The sequence below is a fragment of the Somniosus microcephalus genome, chromosome 1, assembly GCF_052327205.1.
Source record: "Somniosus microcephalus isolate GS21.2 chromosome 1, FLI_Smic_1.0, whole genome shotgun sequence".
Classification (NCBI taxonomy): domain Eukaryota; kingdom Metazoa; phylum Chordata; class Chondrichthyes; order Squaliformes; family Somniosidae; genus Somniosus; species Somniosus microcephalus.
Genome location: NC_140987.1, coordinates 415,680,427 through 415,688,119, shown reverse-complemented (window position 1 = coordinate 415,688,119; position 7,693 = coordinate 415,680,427). Strand labels below are relative to the sequence as shown.

General features: G+C 44.2%; 1 protein-coding gene across 5 annotated transcripts in view; it reads right to left on the bottom strand.

The window, feature by feature from the left end:
- Positions 1-7,693, bottom strand: part of tenm1 (teneurin transmembrane protein 1) — a 1,268,320-nt gene that overhangs the window by 936,169 nt on the left and 324,458 nt on the right. The window lies entirely within an intron of this gene.

Here is a 7,693-nt window from a genome sequence, read left to right as displayed (position 1 = left end):
GGGAAAGCCCAAGTCCCCTTTGCAAAAGGATTTTTTTTTCTTTTAAAACCAACTTTTTTTTTGCGGGAAAAATAAATCAATAGTTAGGAATCAAGATGGCTGCCACTCACCTCAGCTCAGAAGAATGAGGCCCGCCCACACACGCAATGAAACACCCCCCGTGACGCACTGATTGGTCAACCATCAGGTTAATCCCCTGTACGATTGGTCAACCATCACGTCACTCACCGCTAATGAGCGGAATTTTGCCTTTTTTTAACCCTTTTTTGTATACTGTCCAAACAATTTTTGGCTGACCAAAAAGTAAATACCCCTATTAGACTCCGCTAATGATAAGCTTTCCTTTGATATAACATATGTGTAGGTACGCTCTATAACTTTTGATTGTATAGCCGGACAGACAGACAAACAGACAAACTCTTATATATATAGATAGATGAATTGGCCTCTACTGCCTTCTGTGATAGAGAATTCCACAGGTTCACCACTCTCTGGGTGAAGAAATTCCTCCTCATCTCAGTCCTAAATGGCATACCCCTTATCCTTAGACTGTGACCCCTGGTTCTGGACTCCCCCGCCATCGGGACAGCCTTCCTGCATCTAGTCTGTCTAGTCCCTGTCAGAATTTTATAAGTTTCAATGAGATCCCCTCTCATTCTTCTAAACTCAATGCGTATAAGTCCAATCGACCCAATCTCTCTTCATACGTCATTCCTGCCATCCCAGGTATCAGCCTGGTGAATCTTCGCTGCACTCCCTCCATGGCAAGAACATCCTTCCTCAGATAAGGCTGACCAAAACTGACACAATACTCAAGTGTGGTCTCACCAAGGCCCTTAGCAACTGCAGCAACGACATCCTTGCTCCAGTACTCAAACCCTCTTCGCTATGAAGGCCAAAATACCATTTGCCTTCTTAACCCCTGCTGCAGCCTGCATGCTTCCTTCAGGACTGATGCACAAGGACACCCAGGTCTCATTGCACTTCCCCTTCTCCCAATCTATTGCCATTCAGATAATAATCTGCCTTCCTGTTTTTGACACCAAAGTGGATAACCTCACATTTATCCACAGTTATACTGCATCTGCATGCTTCTGCCAATCACCCAACCTGTCCAAATCATACTGGAGTTTCTCGGCATCCTCCTCACAGCACACACGCCCACCCAGCTTTGTGTCAGTCTGCAAACTTGGCAGATTTTACATCTAGTTCCCTCGTCTAGATCATTAATATATATTGTGAATAGCTGGGGTCCAAGGCACCGACCCTGCGGTACCCCACTAGTCAATGCCTGCCACTCGGAAAAAGACCCATTTATTCCAACTCTTTGCTTTCTGTCTGCCAACAGTTCTCTATCCAAGTCAATACCTTGCCCCCAATCCCATGTGCCTTAACTTTACACGCTAATCTCTTATGCGGGACCATATCAAAAGCCTTTTGAAAGTCCAAATACATCACATCCACTGGTTCTCCCTTATCTATTTTACCAGTTACATCCTCAAAAATTCCAGTAGATTAGTCAAGCACGATTTACCTTTTGTAAATCCATGTTGACTTTGTCCGATCCTGTCACTGTTTTCCAAGTGCTTTGCTATTACATCTTTTATAATGGAATCTAGCATTTTTCCCACTACCGATGTCAGGCTTAACGGTCCTGTAATTCCCCATTTTCTCTCTACATCTTTTTCGAATAGTGGGGTAACATTAGCTACCCTCCAATCCATGGGTACTGTTCCGGATTCCATCGAATGTTGGAAGATGATCAGCAATGCATCTACTATTTCTAGGGCCACTTCCTTAAGTACCCTAGGATGTAGATTATCAGGCCCAGGGGATTTATCGGCCTCAATCCCGTCAATTTCCCTAACACCATTTCCCTAAAAATACTGATTTCTTTCAGTTCCTCCCTTTCATCAGACCCTATGTTTCCCGACATCTCTGGGAGGTTATTTGTGTCTTCCTTTGTGAGGACAGAACCAAAATATGTATTTAATTGGTCCGCCATTTCTTTGTTCCCCATTATAAATTCCCTTGATTCTGACTGCGAGGGACCTACGCTTGACTTCACCAATCTTTTTCTCTTCACATATCTATAAAGCTTTTACAGTCAGTTTTTATGTTCCCTGCAAGCTTACTCTCATATTCTATTTTCCCCTTCTTAATTAATCCTTTTGTACTCCTTTGTTGAATCCTAAACTGCTCCCAATCCTCAGGTTTACTACTTTTTCTGGCCAACTTATATGTCCTCTCCTTGGATCTTATGCTATCCCTAATTTCCCTTGCTAGCCATGGTTGAGTCACGTTTTTTGTTTATTTTCTTGCCAAACTGGGATGAACAAATTCTGTAGTTCCTCCATGCGGTCTTTTGAATGTTTGCCATTGTCTATCCACCGTCAACCCTTTGAGTGACATTCCCCAATCAATCCTACCCAACTCGCGCTCATACCATCGTAGTTTCCTTTATTTAAATTCAGGACCCTAGTCTTCTGAGTCAACTACTTCACTCTCCATCTTAATGAAGAATTCGATCATATTATGATCGCTCCAACCCAAGGGGCCTCGTACAACAAGATTGCTAATTAATCCTTTCTCATTACATAATACCCAGTCTAAGTTGGCCTGATCTCTAGTTGGTTCCTCGACATATTGGTCCAGGAAACATCCCATAAACACTCCAGGAATTCCTCCTCCACAGTATTGTTACTAATTTGGTTAGCCCAATCTATATGTAGATTAAAGTCACCCATGATGACTGCTGTGCCCTTATTGCACGCTTCTCTAGTTTCCCTTTTAATGCCAACCCCAACCTCTGCATTACTGTTTGGCGGTCTATATACCACTCCCACTAATGTTTTTTGCCTTTTGGTATTTCTCAGTTCTACCCATACAGATTTCACATCATCAGAGCTAATATCCTTCCTTACAATTGTGTTAATCCCCTCTTTAACCAGTAATGCTACCCCACCTCCCTTTCCTTTTTGCCTATCTTTCCTGAATATTGAATACCCCCGGATGTTGAGTTCCCAGCCTTGGCTACCTAGAGCCATGTTTCCGTAATCCCAATCAAATCATAGTCGTTTACCTCTATTTGCGCAGCTAATTCATCCACCTTATTACGAATGCTCCTCGTATTAAGACACAAAGCCTTCAGGCTTGTTTTTTTAACGCTCTTAGACCTATTAGAATTATTATTTACTGTGGCCATGTTTGATTTAAACCGTTGATTTCTCTGACTGCCACTTTTGTTTTTCTCCTTCCTATTTTTTGCTTTTATCCTTGTTTCCCTTTCCTCTATCTCCCTGCTCAGGTTCCCAACCCCCTGCGATTTTAGTTTAATCCCTCCCCCAGAGCACTAGCAAGCACTCCCCCTAGGACATCGGTCCCGGCCCTGCCCAGGTGCAAACCGTCTGGTTTGTACTGGTCCCACCTCCCCCAGAACCGGTTCCAATGTCCCAGGAATTTGAATCCCTCCCCCTTGCACCATTCCTCTAGCCACATATTCATCTGAAATATCCTTCTGTTTCTACTCTGACTAGCACGTGGCACTGGTAGCAATCCTGAGATTACTACCTTTGAGGTCCTATTTTTAAATTTACCCCCTAACTCCATATATTCAGCTTTTAGGGCCTCATCCCGTTTTTTACCTATATCGTTGGTACCTTTTTGCACCACGACAACTGGCTGTTCACCCTCCCCTTCCAAAATGTTCTGCAGCCGCTCTGAGACATCCTTGACCCTTGCACCAGGGAGGCAACACACCATCCTGGAGTCTCGTTTGCGGCCGCAGAAACACCTATCTATTCACCTGACAATAGAATCCCCTATTACTATAGCTCTACCCCTCTTTTTCCTCCCGTCCTGTGCAGCAGAACCACCCCTGGTGCCAGGAAGTTGGCTGCTGCTGCCTTCCTCTGATAAGCCATCCCCCTCAACAGTATTCAAAGTGGTATATCTGTTTGAGAGGGGGATGTCCACAGGGGACTCCTGCACTACCTGCCTGCGCCTGCTACTCTGCCTGTTGGTCACCCATTCCCTTTCTGCCTGTGCAAACTTTGCCTGCGGTGTGACCAACTGCTTGAACGTGATATTCACAACTTCCTCAGCATCGCGAATGCTCCAGTATGTATCAAATCGCAGCTCCATCGCCGCAATGCGGTCTGCCAGTAGCTGCAGCTTGATACACTTCCTGCACACATGGTTGTCAGGGACACAGGATGTGTCCCTGAGTTCCCAAATAGCACAGGAGGAGCATAACATGGGGCCGGGCTGTCCTGCCATGACTTACCCTTTAATTAATTCAAATTAAATTAAATCAATTCAATCCCACCAATTACACTACAGTTACATGATATACTTAAGGGCCCTGGTTTACCAACAGTCCCCGCTACACCACAGAGAGCTTAGAAACTATAAACCACAGAGTTTAAGTTTGGAAAAAGAGAGAAATACTCAACAACCAATCACTTACCTGCTTCCTGGTGACATCACACTTTGATTACTTTTTACTTCCCTCCCTCTGAGCTCGAAGATTGGTAAACCTCTCGCCAAAGGTCCTCTACCAACCTGCCCCCGCCACACAGTACTGCTCCCTGATTATCAAAATCCATGATGAAGCCTTGGACAACATGGACCACTTTCCATACCTCGGGAGCCTACTGTCAACAAGGGCAGACGTCAATGATGAAGTCCAACACCGCCTTCAGTGTGCCAGTGCAACCTTCGGTTGCCTGAGGAAGAGAGTGTTTGAAGACCAGGACCTCAAACCCAGCACCAAGCTTATGGTCTACAGAGCAGTAGTGATACCCGCCCTCCTGTATGCTTCAGAGACATGGACCATGTACAGCAGACACCTCAAAGCACTGGAGAGGTACCACCAACGCTGCCTCCGCAAGATTCTACAAGTCCTTTGGCAGGATAGACGCACCACCGTCCGTGTTCTCGCTCAGGCCAACATCCCCAGCATCGAAGTTTTGACCACGTTTGATCAGCTCTGATGGACGGGCCACATCGTCCGTATGCCCGATACGAGACTCCCAAAGCAAGCACTCTACTCGGAGCTCCAACATGGCAAGAGAGCCCCAGGTGGGCAGAGGAAATGCTTCAAGGACACCCTCAAAGCCTCCTTGAAAAAGTGCAACATACCCACCGACACCTGGGAATCCTTGGCCCAAGACCACACAAAGTGGAGGAGAAGCATCTGGGAAGGTGCCGAACACCTCGAGTCTCTTCGCCGGGAGCAGGCGGAAGCCAAGTGCAAACAGCGGAAGGAGTGCACGTCAACCCAAGCACCCCACCCACCCGCCCCTTCAACCACCGTCTGCCCCACCTATGACAGAGACTGTAGGTCCCGCATTGGACTCATCAGTCACCTGAGAACTCATTTTTAGTGTGGAAGCAAGTCATCCTCGGTTCCGAGGGACTGCCTAAGAGAGAAGAGAAGCGATTTAGTCTGTCAAAACCCCTCATAATTTTGAGCACACTTCACACTGAATTATATTTGGAATGTACTGACAGTTGATATTTAGACAAAAATGGCAGCAATTATGCACCAGCATCAGGAGAAGAATAAGTTGGAGAAAGAATCTTGGCCAGGACCCAGACAGTATGTTTTTATCCTCAGGGCTGTAGGTACTCAGTACTGGGAATATTGAAGATAAAAATGTAACCCTTGGAGAACTTCCTAATCTTCTTTGAGTAGTGGCAAATGATCTCTAGAGTCTCCCTGAACAGGCAGATGAAGCCTTAGGTTAACATCTCACCTCCAACTATGCAGCACTCCCTGCAGTGAAATGTCAGCTGAATTTGAGCATCCAAGTGCAAGTCTTAGGTTTGAAAGCACTGTATCATGCCACACCTATTAGCCTGCTCTGAATCAATTAAAGTTTAATGTCACTTGAGCAGAATGAGCCTGTTGTGTATGGTTCAAAATGCTACTTCTGCAGAGCACATATGCAACATCATGAAACTGTCAACAAATCAATTTTAATATGCAATTTATGCTGATTATGGGTTACTGGATAACTATAAATTATAATCATGTAATCTCCATGGAAATAAAAATAAAAAAGAAGCAATAAATAAACAACAAAGAAAATCTATGACTGTTAGTTAAAAAGTAATGAATGAAAATGCAATGCAAGGATAATTAGATTGAGGGTAGACTGGTCAATAAATCATTTTTCTATTTTGTATTCCGCTACGTGCAAAACAACTTTGAAACCAGTCAAAATGCTGAATGTATCAACCTAGCAAAGCACAGTTATAACTAGCATGGAAAAGTCAAGCAAGTCCTATTTCACACAGATCTCCATCACTGGTAGATCTGGAAAGGATACAAGGCTTATCATCTAATGGGTAATCCTCTCATCTCCAGCTTCCCTTTCTCCATCACTTTCTTCTTTTTACTTTATTCATACTACTATGATAATTTCTGCTTCAAACTTTCCTCTCTTTATAGGAACATAGGAACAGGAGCAGGCCATTCAACTCCTTGAGCTTGTTCAGCCATTCAATTACATAAGAACATAAGGGATAGGAGCAGGAGTAGGCCATTTGGCCCTTCGAACCTGATCCGCCATTCAAAAAGATCATGGCTGATCTTCTACCTCACCTCCACTTTCCTGCACTATCCCCATATCCCTTGATTCCCTTAATATTCAAAAATTTATCAATCTCTATCTTGAATATACTCAATGACTGAGCCTCCACATCCCTCTGGGGTAGAGAATTCCAAAGATTCACCACCCTCTGAGTGAAGAAATTTCTCCTCATCTCAATCCTAAATGGCCAACCCCTTATTCTGAGACTATGAACCCTGGTTCTAGACTCCCAGCCAGGGGAAACATCCTCCTTGCACCTACCCCGTCAAGCTCAGTAAGAATTTTGTATGTTTCAATGAGATCACCGCTCATTCTTCGAAACTCTACAGAATATAGGCCTAGTCTACTCAATCTCTCCTCATAGGACAATCCCCCCATCCCGGGAACTAGTCTGGTGAACCTTTGTTGCACTCCCTCTATGGCAAGTATAACCTTCCTTAAGTAAGGAGACTAAAACTGTAAACAATACTCCAGGTGTGGTCTCACCAGGGCCCTATATAATTGCAGTAAAACGGCTTTACTCATACTCAAATCCTCTTGTAATAAAGGCCAACATACCATTTGCTTTCCGAATTGCTTGCTGTACCTGCATGTTAACTTTCAGTGATTGTGTAAAAGGACACTCAGGTCCATCTGAACACCAACATTTCCCAATCTCTCACCATTTAAAAAAATACTCTGCTTTTCTACTTTTCCTACCAAAGTGGATAACTTCACATTTCTCCACATTATATTCCATTTGCCATGTTCTTGCACACTCACTTAGCCTATCTCTATCCCTTTGAAGCCTCCTTGCATCCTCCTCACAACTTACATTCCCACACAGCTTTGTATCATCAGCAAACATGGATATATTACATTTGGTCCACTCATTCAAATCATTCATGTAGATTGTGAATAGCTGAGGCCCAAGCACTGATTACACTAGTTACAGCCTGCCAACCCGAAAATTACCCGTTTATTCCTACTCTCTGTTTTCTGTCTGTTAACCAATCCTCAATCCATGAAAGTATATTACCCCCAATCCCACGAGCCCTAATTTTGTTTAATAACCTCTTGTGTGGCACCTTATCGAATGCTTTCTGAAAATCCAA